General features: G+C 36.6%; 1 protein-coding gene across 1 annotated transcript in view; it reads right to left on the bottom strand.

The window, feature by feature from the left end:
- DGKI (diacylglycerol kinase, iota) overlaps positions 1 to 13,548 on the bottom strand; it is a 325,776-nt gene that overhangs the window by 107,745 nt on the left and 204,483 nt on the right. The gene's annotated exons all lie outside the window — the stretch shown is intronic.

Genomic DNA, 13,548 nt, shown 5'->3' with positions numbered 1-13,548 from the left:
CTATATATTTACTTTTTATTGAATTTATTGGGGAGACATTGGTTAATAAAATTATGTAGGTTTCAGGTGTACAATTCTATCACACACCACCTGTATATTGTATTGTATGTTCACCACCCAAGTCAAGTCTCCTTCCATCACCATTTAACCCCCCATACCTAAAAATAATGTATTATTGTTGCGTTACTATTATTAGCATCCTAAGGCTTCTTCAATTTTCACAAGCACCACTTTTTTTAATTCATTCGTGGATAATCACATCATAGCAGAAACTAGCATCTCCCCTCTAAACAGTAGTTAGTAGATCTCAAATCAGCAGGAGGAGAGCATGTTGACATGCGGGAGGAGACGAGATTCAAAGCTACGTAGCATCTGTGGTCTGTTAGATGAGAATGGAAATGGGGACTGTGAATGTGAGCAAGATATTCTACTGAAAGATATTAAGAATATAAATCCTAATTCATGGTACAGAGGAGACCCTTAAAGTCGTATAATTATTCTACATTTGTATCTTGTAAATATCCTATTTTCATTAACATTTCTTTTTTAAATATAATTTTATTGATTTTGGAGAGGAAGGGAGAGGGAGAGAGATAGAAACATCAATGATGAGAGAGAATCATTGATGGGCTGCCTCCTGCACACCCCACACTGGGGACTGAGCCTGTAACCCGGGCATGTGCCCTGACCAGGAATTGAACCATGACCTTCTGGTTCATAGGTCGATGCTCAACCACTGAGCCACCCAGGCTGGGCTTCATTAATATTTCTTAAATGGTTCAGTGTAAGACTTGCCACTTAAAACACTCATTGTGTAGACTCATTGATTTTTATGATGAACTATAATTTAGCCAGGCATTTGTTACTCATATATAAAGGGTTTTCCTTGGCAAGATAGAAAAGCATCACAACTCTGTCCACCTTTCTCCCTTGAAACCTGATTTAATAATAATAGTAAGTTGCTTTTATTTCTTTCCAGCAATATATATGTGAGATTCCACCTGATCGTAACCTAGAAATAATAAAGTATGTTTCTATGAATTTTTAATAGAATTCATTTGAACGGCCCTTGTTTTATCAATGTATTTTGATTAAAATATTAATTGCTAGTGTGAATTCACAGCAGGAAAGACCTAAAATAGAGGCTGTGATGTGCTGTTCACAATAACTGCTTTGCAACAGTTAAATGAATAAAATGCAAGAAAGTTACGGCCCGGAGGCTTTAGCACAGTTTGCCTTCCGAGTGCCCCTGTCTTGCTCACTAGAGGCTTTCTCTTCGTGAGCCCCTGGAAAGCCCTGATTTGGCTGTTCATTTCTGTCCTTTGCCCACTGAGATCCGAAGGTATATCCATGTTGGATTGTGGTCTCTCATTCCTTTGCATCTGATCTAGTGGGATCTACACAAATAAAAAGAAAGAGGAAAGAACATCCAAAGAGCAGATGTACCTTCCAGAATGGTATGTAAACCCAACAATGAAGCAGAAACATCTACCAACATATCCTTTCATCAGCTATCAAGCTGGGCCTTATTTAGAAATAATTATAACCAATGGCTTCCTTTAGCAACTTCCCAGAAATTGCTACCATCTACCATGGAATGTTTTCAAACTGCTACTGATAATACATATCCAAAACACACCCTCAAGTGAGCCTCTTTACATTGAACAATAAAACCAAATTAGATCGAGACTTCTGAACAGAGATTTAAAATGGATTTTAGATACCTGCTGAGTTCAGACAAAACTAATAATTCCATTGCCTTCTGCCTAGAATAGAGAACCATATCTAAGGAATCTGAAATAAGTTGTAAAATACTTCTTGAATTTGGAACCAACGATAAAAACCAAAACCACAGGAGCAGCAGTCGGTCATGAGTTCCCATTGCACAACATGTTTTATTCTAGAGAAAGTACCTTTAAAGGTTAATTCATTTTTGATAGAAGTTGAATCAGTTCTCAGCCTCTTCAGGATCCATTTATGAGATAGCTGATATGCCATAGCTTACAAATTATCTGAGACAGCTACCACCTCCAGATCTCCAAGATAATGGAGTTGAAGCCATTAGAGGATTGGGAGAGACTTTAAATGTTATCTAATTCAATATCTGCCATTCCATCTGATTCTATAGTCCCCTGTGATTGCATATGCCAACAGCTGCTCAGTCTCTGCTTAATCCTCATCCAGGATGGAGGTACCCTATATTTTGTTTAACCTGCTCCAAGCTTTTTCAAATTCTTCCTAAAGAATCTCTCTCTCTCTCTCTCACTCTCTCTCTCTCTCTTTCCCCCCCCCCCCCCCCTGCAATAGCGTCTGTTTATTTGTCTTTCTTCTATTATTTGGGACAAAATTGGGTTTAAATCACTGAGACAATCAGCCACAGGCACTAATGGCAAAAGAATGTAAACTTTAAGCACCAGAGCTATCACTGGTCAAAGAAACATTTGCAGACTTAATGGCTAATAGGTAAAAAAAAATAGGCAATAAGTATGAGATAGAAAAAAACGTGTATATCATTGGTAGAAACAAAACATAATTGTAAAATATTTGGAAGACTTTCAAATACACATGGAAATGCACACTTTCATGTTTCCATCAAAATCTGTAATAAATATGTATTCTTCTGAAATTGAAATAAATGAATATGTAGTAGAGTGAAAGCAGTATGTGGCTGTTAGACACCATCACTTCTGCTGGATATGATGGTCCCAGCATTTAAAGGAGAAGCAAAGTTGAAGAACCAGTAACGAGTTCACTTAGAAACATTGCAAAGCAACTAAACAGGCAGAGCAGTTTCAGGCCAATAGCCTTGATCGAGATTTCAAATTTTCTTTTTTTTAATTTTTAAAAATATCTTTTTATTGATTTCAGAGAGGAAAGGAGAGGGAGAGGGAGAGGGAGATAGAAACATCAATGATGAGAGAGACTCATTGATTGGCTGCCTCCTGCACTACCCACACTGGGGATTGAGCCTGCAACCTGGCATGTGTCCTGACCGGGAATTAAACTGTGACTTCCTAGTTCTTAGGTTGACGCTCAACCACCGAGCCACGCCAGCTGGGCAAGATTTCAAATTATCTTGATCATTCATTTCTTTTGGGAGGCAGTGACTTTCAAAGCACTAGTTGACTCCATCATCCAATTCTGAGAGTTTTATGTAGAATCACCCCACATATACTTAATGTTATAAGTTCTGGATACCAGAATCTCAGATTTGTTTGTTAAGCCATTCTTGGACTCGCAAAGTGTCCTCTTCAGAAGACTATGTAGTCTATTCACTTTCTCCTTTCCTTTTGTTTGTGCATATTAAATCTGCTTCTCAGTTCTCACTCTCATTCCTCCTTCACAGCAGCATTCCACACTGTGGGTAACTCCCTGCTCCTGGAAACCCTTTTTTCTTGGACTTCAGTTCAAAACACTCTCCTGGATTCTCAACTAAATTTCCATCTGCTCCTTCTTTTTCTCCCCTGCAGTTCATCCTCCTCTAAGGATGACTATCTTTCAGCAGAAAAAGTCTGTTAGGATAGGAGTTTTGGACTTTAAGTTCCCACTTACTCTTTCTTTATCCTCTTTTATGCTTAAAGAGTATTAAAATTGGGCAAATATGATGATGAAAGTCAAAGAAAGTAAATACCACAGGAAATAAAGAAGGATGGAAATGAGAGGTAGAGAGAATATGAATTTTTGTAGAATTCTGCAAATTCAAATTGCTGAGATGAAGAGCAGTTAATAACAGTTGGAATAGGGACAAGTAAAGAACTCAAGCCCTGTCTCTCATCACACCAGGCCCAAATCATTGCCACTTTATGAACTAAGGCCATGTAATGGAGGTTTCCTGGTTATTAAAAATGACTGAAGATGCCATCAGAAAACACTAACATGAGCTACTTTTAGTACCATAAGCTGCAAAGGCATGGAGAGTTCCTTTGCTGTCCTGATTGTGGAGAGGAACATTAATCACTATCTCCAATGGAGTGAGGAACCACTGGGCTTGAACCAATGAGACACCATAGAATAATGTCACTCCCGGTTCATCTGAATGGCTTCAGATTTTTACGTGCTCACAAAGAAAGACTTTCTTTTTATTTCAGGTTTCAATTTCCATATATCAAAGAGAAAGCCTTACATTTATTTGCTATTTACAATGCTAAAAGTCTTCACTAAGGTTTGCAATCAAAAGCTATTGTCATATTCTGTTCTTATTTGCAACTGATAAGGAAATTGACTTTCTTTGCTGCAAAGAAGGCTAAAATATGTGTTAGGATTTGTATAGTTTAAAAAGTGTCATTTCACAGAAGAAAAAATATGTGATATATAAATTCACATATATCAATAAAGATACTAAAATTAGGCTAAAATCTACTGGTATATTTGTTCATCTAGTAACTCTAAACACTTTGATGAATCAAATGGCGGTATTTGAGCAGGCATCTAGGTATAATATTAAAAAGAAATTTTATAAAAACCGAGATTACATGTAATTTTAAAATATTTAAAATATTTCACCAATAAACCTTCAGAAAAATCAGAAATTTAGAATTTTTATAAGTAAAAATAAACAAAGCAGTAGCCCAAATGCATGAAGTAATAATGGAGTGAAAATAAATATGGCCATGTATTAAGGTTGAGAAATGTTATAACTCCAATTAGTGTGAGAAAGGATTGATGTGTAAATGACAAGATGTGTTCCTATTGAAAAGCTACTGTGAGAATTGTACGGAAGTAGCTATGCATTTCTAGGAAACAGGCTCAGTAAGGAGAGAATTCCAGCATTTTGTCTTATGTCAAGAAAATACAAAGTAAGTATTGGCCTGGCAATAAATGGCATTATATAAGAAACATTTCCCTAAATGGCTTTAGCTTTCTATACAAAACATCTTATAAAAGGACACCATACCTTCCTAAAATCTTGGTATTAGAGAAAGAACACTTGCAAAGTCATTTCTTCTTAGCAGGCGATGGGCATTTTACCATATGTTTCAGCACCTATTTTCCCATCCAGGTTGACAATGGCTTGCCAAGATCTGGAATATTCAGTGGTGCTACATTTGGCTCTGGAGAGAGACATGGCATCACACCTCTCCTACAACTCTGCTAGTCATCAACTTACAGCTGGTGGAAAGCCAAGCCCCCCACTTGTAGCACAGATGTGCTCCCAATAACCCATGTTTCCTTGTCAGAAATCCAAGGAGAATGAATCAGAAAGTCCTCTAAACCCAATTCCTCTTTCCAACTCAATTTAGCTAATTAGGTGGAAACTTTTCATCACCTTTGTCTAATTCCTGACCCAATGACTAAAGGATTTTTTTTTTATGAACCATTCTTCTGGTTGATGTGAGAACAGACAATAAAGACACATTGCTAGAACAGAACTTGTAAAAATCATATGACAATTCTACCACTACACCAATGACTAACCAACAAAAATAACCTTGTAAAATTGGATAGTAAACTTAAGGAAAATGTTCCTTAAGATATACTTTTAGTGTTAGACTAATAAATTACTCAGATGATGAAGAATAAACAAACATGACATAACAAACAAAAATATCAATTAAAGGGAAAATAATGAAAGAGAGGGAAAGAATGGTTTCTGTTAAGAATGTCATAATAGAACGTGAAATTTGGAGTACTTTTGCTTGTCCCATTTCTTTCTCTCATTTCACTCACCATGTTAAAGTAGCTCACCTCTCTACCAAAGGCAATATCCTAATATATTCATAAGCCAAGGATCTATCCTCAAGGAAAAATGTAATTATTTTACTTTGCCTGGGCAATAAAACATCATCAGAGCAAAAGAGTTACGTCCCAATTAAAGGGCAAAAATAACTTCTCTTGAGAGCAGGAGAGTCTAAATGATTCAGAAAAGAAACTAATTAGTTATCCATAATATAGAGGTAAAAAGCTTTGGCATCTTTGTTACATTTGTAATTCTTCCAATGCCACTTTTATTTTAGTCAAATATTTTAGCTACAACTTTGGAACTTGCTGAATTCATTTTTAGTATTTCATTTTCTGACACAAAATGTGACAACTGGTTCTGGGGATTAATTAAGTCCAGCATCAACAAGTTTTTTTTTATGCCTTTAAAAATGTACCCACTTTTCATTTCATAAAAGTGTTTCAGGGTATTATGACAGACCAAGAAAACTAAACTGTATTGCTATAATTAATGTGAAATTCTCCTACAAATGAAATGCACACTGCAATTTATGACCACGCCAGCAAAGCAATCCAAACTAAACACCCTCTTGGAACGCTGGAAACAAATGTCTACATTTGTTTGTTATTGATATATTTTTCTTACTCTATGGCAGAATATAGTATCAGTTATTATTGTAGTATTGGAGTAAAAAACAAAACATTTATTTTTTTTCTCTCTGAATGCAGTAAATCCATTAATAACATTGTAGTTGTAATGTTGTTATAAAGATAAGAATGACTACTTTTTAAAAGTATTTAGGTGTGTTTTTTGTTTTTGTGTGGTTTTTTTTCTGGGTGGAGAGTCCCTTTGTAAATAAATCTTTTCTTCACAAAGACTAGCAAAATTATCCCTGTTCCTTTCCTTTTATAGTCTGTATTTTGACAGTTATTTTATTATAGTAACAGTTTTAGGAATTCGGATTCAAACAGAAATGTAAAGTTCATATTGCTCAACCACATTATTTTACAGAAGAATGAATTTGGGATCAGACAAGTCATCAACTTTATTGTACTCATATAATTAATACAGAGAATCTGCTATAAATAAAAGAACAATGTCCTTTAGCCTTTCTTATAAAAATTTTTAAAAGATTTTAAGGAATTAAACTATTAGTACAAGTAATATACACAAAGTTCAATCTCCATATAGTTGGTGGCAGGACGAGAACCTTAAAATTCAAATGTATCTATTAAGATGCTATTATGAGCTGGGTTGTATCCTGGAAAATTCATATGTTCAAGTCCTAACCCCCCAGTTCCTCAGAATATGACCATATTTGGAGACAAGGTCTTCAGAGGAATGAAGGTTAAATGAGGTTTTATGGGTGGACCCTAATCTAATCTGACTGATGTCCTATAAGAAGAGGTTAGAGCACAGACAAAGAGGGAAGAAAACATGAAGACACAGGAAGATGATGGCCATCAACAAGCCAAACAGAGAGGCCTCAAAAGAAATCGACCAACCAACACCATTATCTCAGACCTCTAGCTCCCAGAAGTGTGAAGAGATAAATTTCTGTTGTTCAAGCTACTTAGGCTGTGGTACTTTATTGTGGCAGCCCTTGCAAATTCATACAGATGTCTGCTAAAAAGATGCATGAAGAGAACTAATGCTTTTTGTTTTGGTCCTGTGACTATTGTTTATAAAAGATACATAATAGAAGAGTGGGTTGGAAAACTCTGGTGGCTTGATAACACTGTTCAGGATATTCAAACCTAATTTCAACTTTTTCTAAAAGTCAAGGTATATAGAATAATCCAAAAAAAAATCACTGTTGTGTTATTGAACTAATGTTATTTCTAAGATCATATTTTTAAATTTTAATTTTTAAAAAATTTATCTTGACTAAACAAATGAACAAAAATTCATGAATGTATTTCCCTCCTGGGTCCAGCCCAATAAACCTGGTGGATAGCCTATACCAAACCGTCCGCTAACCCGGAAGCTGACTTGTGCCACAGCCTCCTATGCCTGCACCTCAAGCCAGCAGCACTGAGCAAATACTCACTTCACTTTTGAAGTGACCTTTCACTGTGCGAAAAGTGCTGACTCATAAGACTGGGTTTACACCTATGCACACATGACTAATCCACCTCTAAAAACACTTTTTTAAAAGCAAATAGATGTAATTTCAAATGTGGAGGGAGTCCCAAATGTATTATCCTTTACATAACTGCGCCAGATTCTGCGACATGCTTACCTTTGCTAAGGGAAGAACACAGGTACCCCCGCATCCACTGAGGATGCGAGCTGGACCCTTCACAATGAGCCTCTTTCACAGACCAAATGCCCTGGCTAACAATGCTAAAAGACTCTTCAAGTGCTTTAGCAGTACTTGAATTTATTTTTAACTGAGGCTTGTCATTCTGGTACTTTTCTTATAATAACACTTGAACTGCAAACTTACCAAAGATTTACACAATTGAAACACTCAAAATTGAATTCTAAATTATTATTTATCCCCACATTTTCTTACAAAGGGGGAAGTTCACATAGTATGATTTGATTAAAATATGTAAATCACACACACAGGAAAATGACCAAAGGTTATGCTAACAGTAGAGTTCAGGGTCTTAAATGCTACCTTCAAAGCAGATGGCTCTGAGTGTGAAAATTAACTTTATGACTTTTACGATCTTAGGCATGTTTTCTAACATTTTTATTCTCAGTCTTCTCATCTATGGAATGGGAATATAACAACTGTTACTATATACTGTTATTAGGGCATTAAATCTGATCAGAACTCAAGCTGGTGAGCATCATGTCAGGCACACATGATTACTTCCCTGGCTAAATGGAACAAAGCCACTAGGGTTCTGCTTGGCGTAAGGTGAGACATTGGCTGTCCCATGGCAGTGCAGGGCCTGGGCCTCTCTGATCAGCATTAGGGGTAAAGGATGACATGTCATGCCCATGGCATGTCTTGCCTACTTGTGTCTTAGATCCCCTTGGGATTGATTTTCACAGAGTGTGGGGTCATGCCTTGAATTTTAGCATAACAGAACTTCAAACAGCTGATAGATGTTTAAAATGCAGAGATAAGCTGCACTTTTTAAAGTATCTGAAAAACTGAAATGCAAAAATGTTAATACATGGTCAATATTCCACAGACCAACACATGGCTCCCCCTAGATACACAAAACCGAAGGATGTGACCACAGGAGTTGAGGGTAGGGCTACAGGATAAGGAGGAAGACACTCCAGTCAGAGACTTGGTCCACTCCTGCTGCCCCCTTTAAGTCATAGAACAGACCCCTCTGGTGAGCTGAGTGGGAAGAGCACAGGCAGAGTGAGAAAGCTCTTGGAGAAAACGCACAGAGCCCAGGGAGGAAAACAACCATCGTCCATGCTGCAGCCTGGGCTCAGATTTGGAAATTGGTACGAGATAAAGCCCAAGTAGCTCCTACTTCCTTTTCTTTGGAATTTTCCATTTTATTTATCTGATTTATGGAACCAGCAGAGAGAAGTTGGCATGAAAAGAGAGGAAAGCATAACATTTTGGCCCAATTAAAGGTCAAGTGAAATCACTAGAAGATAACCCAGGAAAGGTGACAGTGGGAGAAGAGAGAAGAAAGAAGATGGGTGAAGCTTAGCCATTATGTCTGCTCAGAAGCTCAGAGAGCAAATAGCTTTGTTTATTGGAAATCCTGAAGCTAACTCATGATCTGATTCTGAAATTGAGCAAGTGACTTTTCTTCTTTTTAGTTTCCTGGAGTTAGCAACTCTCTCCTGTTCTTTTAAAAGTTATCAAATTTATTATTTGCTTTCTTTCCCTTTATAGATATAATGCATGTTCATTGAAATCAATCAGAAAATATAGAAAGCCAATTAGAAATTATCTATAATCCTACCACTCAGAGATAACATTGAGGGCTACAGTCATAATAACAAAAGCATTAGCCATAAATATACCCCCAGCTTTTGAATGCTTAGGCCCTTTTGGTACCCTCACAATTGATCTTTGGGTCCAGAAACTATGACCCAAAACTTATAATCAATGAATCAGAATTTGGACAGATTTCTGCCCCAGATAACAAGCTCTTCTGGAAGCTTAGCTGACCCAGAAGTGCTCTTCATTCTGAGATTCTTGTGAAGGCTGGTGTGTTAGCCACCAACAGCTTCATTCATTCTGAAGCAAATTATGTCTGATGGATCCTCTTGGCTACTTTAGAGGTCAACATCATAGTTTACAAAGGCATACATGCAAATTTCTACTTTGGCAATGTTTTGGCTACTCCCTGATAGAGTGCAGGGTGTGCAAGCGTTTTCTGGGGCTCCCTTTTCTGGTCTGTAAGCCAGAAAACTAAGGATTTAGTTACCTCACTCTGCTGCATACTTCCTGCAACTGTGTTCATGCCAGGACCAGGCAGTTCAGAGAGAAAGAGAGAAAGTAGCAGTGTTGGTTTATCCCTTTCTCTTAGGGTCACAGTTGCTCTTATTTAGAATGAAAGTCTTCACTTATAATTTTAAGCACCTGGAGCCTTTGTCATTGCTGCTACCAGTGTAGGTCAATAGGCTAGAATAGAGTCCCAAAAGTTACATATATCCAAATATGTCCATATTCATACGTATCTATATCTATCTATCTATTACCAATTAATTTTTGATAAAAATGTAAAGGCAATCCAATAGAAAAAGATGGTCTTTTCAACAAATGGTGCTGGAACCACTAAACAATTTTAAATGCAAAAAGAATAATTAAAAACCTACAAGTAACCTAAACCTCAGATTTTATTTATTTATTTTTAAATATATTTTTATTGATTTCAGAGATGAAGGGATAGATAGATAAATAGATAGATAGATAGATAGATAGATAGATAGATAGATAGATAGATAAATGATGAGAAAGAATCACTGATTGGCCACCTCCTGCACACCTCCTATTGGGGATCAAGCCTGCAACCCCAGGCATGTGCCCTGACTGGGAATCAAACCCGGATCTCTTGGTTCATAGGTCAACACTCAACTACTGAGCTATGCTGGCCGGGCTAAACCTCACATTTTATACAAAAATTAACTCAAAGCAAGTCATAGATTTAAATGCAAAATGTAAAACGTTTGTTTCCAAAAGAAAACAAAGGAGGAAATATTCATGACCTGGGATTAAACAAAGAGTTCTTGAATGTAACACCAAACATACCAGTGTGGCAAAACTGCCTGAGTGCTTGGGTATAAAAAAATGAGGGGTGGGGTGGGGAGGTAGACAATTAAAAAAAGGGAGAATTTCCTGAATTTCTCTGAGCATTCAGAGTCCCTTTCTTTTCCTTAAGTAGGAGCCCACAGGGTCTCCTAGAGCTTCCTCTGTCTGCACCCACTGACTGAGTCAGGCTTTGTGCTGCCTGGAGTCCACACCAGGGTTTTTGGAGGAAAAACAAGAGCAGAGCTCACCACCAGTTTGATGGTATTTTAAATTCTTATCTTCTCCAATCTGCTGCTATCACTTACTTTTCAGAGTTTTCAAATAGCTACTTTACGAATTCTATACAGGTGTTTCCTTCTCATTCAACAGATGTATATTGATTGATACTCTGTGCCAAACACTCATGGAATACAAAAACATACCTCTTTAAAGGAAAAAAATTAATAATTTTAACTTTGTCAAAAGTTGAAACTTTTGCTCTATATAAGATATTGTTAAGAGAATGAAAAGACAATAGATATACTGCAATAAAAATATTCACATTCACAAAGCACATACTTAACAAATGACTCCAGAATACAGGGTGGGGCAAAAGTAGTTGTACAGTATGGAAAATAATACAATAATTAATAAAGAATAATACAAAAAAACTATATTTCATGTACTCACAACTGTATACCTACTTTTGCCCACCCCTGTATATGATAAATTTTCAAAATTCAACAGGAAGAAAACAAAACAGCTCCCCAATTGGTGAGACTTGAACAGGTACTTCATCAAAGAGTACAAAATAGAACACAAATAATCACATGTAAAGACACTCATTTTAGAATGATCAAATGATAAAAAAATGTTCAAATGCTGAAAAGTTTGAGTGTTAGCAGGGATGTGCAAAAACTGGAATTTGCATACATTTGTTGGTGGAAATGCAAAATGGGACAATCACTCTGGAAAACAGTCGGTTTCTTATGAAGTTAAGCACACACTTACCATATGATCCAGGAATCCCATTTCTAGGTGTTTAACCTAGGAAAATGAAAACTAATGTTTACACAAAACCCTTTCATCAATGTTTATGGAAGGCCTATCATAATTTCCCAGCACAGGAAATAACCCAGACGGAGATGTCCTTTAATGAGTAAATGGGTAAGTAAATGGAAACATTCATACAATGAAATGCTACTCAGCAGTAAGTAGGAAAAAATGATTGATGTATGCAACAACTTTGATAAATCCCAAATACATTATGGTCAGTTAAAGAAGCCAGTTGTAAAGGGTTATGTATTAGATACATACTGGAGTCCTGACTTTCATGAGGACCAAAGCAACATTAATGTGGATTGGTAAACATCGCTGAAAACAGCAAATAGCAGGGTGAAAGTGGGTCAAAGCTAAGTTACCATTGCCATAATATATAAAGACAGTACTCACTATTGTGCTTAGATTTTTCTCCATGTTCCTCGCTCTATTTGACAGTATTTTGCTATCTAATTTTAAAAGTTATACTCAAATTTAATAAAATTTTATTATATAATATTTCACCAGTTACATATAATATGTACTATTTAATATATCATATATAAATCTAAAATATTTTGGATTTAAAGTGGCCATACCTAGGTGTCTTGCCTGTGATACCCTTTCAAAACAAACAAAACAATTTACCTCACGATAGCATACATACCTGAAATAAGAAAAAAAGTGCCTCATTTAATTTACATACCACTAAGACTTAAACACAATACAAACGTAAAGAGTGATAGAAATATGGCACATATCACAAGCACTTCACTTGTTGATATTCTCAGTACTCTGAACTCTATAAATAATGCCACTGAAAGTAATGATCCCTGAGAGCCATTGCTTGGACTCGAGTTTTCTGAACAGGCCTTCTGTAGAACAGAGAATATACTCCAGCAATAACCTGCATTAAATTGGAAATTAAATGCTACCTTCTTATTGATTCTTTGATCATTCAATTTTAATGTCCATAAAGGTAGTGCTTTATTGTGCTTACCCCTAGATAGCAAGCACAGAACAGTCTCTGATGCAGAGCAAGTACAAAATAAATATTTTGAAATAAATATTTAATAAGTAAGTGTATATCTATAAGACTAGGGTTGAAAATAAGATTATATCACTTTGGCATATACCTAGATGTTAGACATTGAACAGTTCAATTTAGACCTGTATTCTTTCATTCATTCATTCTACCAACCAACCATTATATTTGGTTTCAGAATACTTTGTGCTAAGATCTGTGATCAGAGCAGGGAACACAAAGATTCATAAGAAGATATGGTCAATGATCTCAAAGTCTAGTGTGGGATACAAAGATATAGAGCTCATGTAATTGATACCAATTTACTAAACCTTTGAGAACTATGAGAACATCAATAGTGAACTCCTGTGAGGATGTAGCTAATTCTGACAGCCAGAATCAAGGACCAATTCTTTGAGAAGGCAATCATTCAACCAGGCCCTGAGAAATAGAAAGGATCATGATGGCCCTAACCAGTTTGGCTCAGTGGATAGAGCGTCGGCCTGCGGACTCAAGGGTCCCAGGTTCGATTCCAGTCGGGGTCATGTACCTTGGTTGTGGGCACATCCCCAGTAGGGAGTGTGCAGGAGGCAGCTGATCGATGTTTCTCTCTCATCGATGTTTCTAACTCTCTATCCCTCTCCCTTCCTCTCTGTAAAAAAA

The sequence above is a fragment of the Myotis brandtii genome, unplaced genomic scaffold, assembly GCF_000412655.1.
Source record: "Myotis brandtii unplaced genomic scaffold, ASM41265v1 scaffold724, whole genome shotgun sequence".
NCBI classification, from domain to species: Eukaryota; Metazoa; Chordata; class Mammalia; order Chiroptera; family Vespertilionidae; genus Myotis; species Myotis brandtii.
This window is presented reverse-complemented; position numbering and strand designations above follow the sequence as displayed.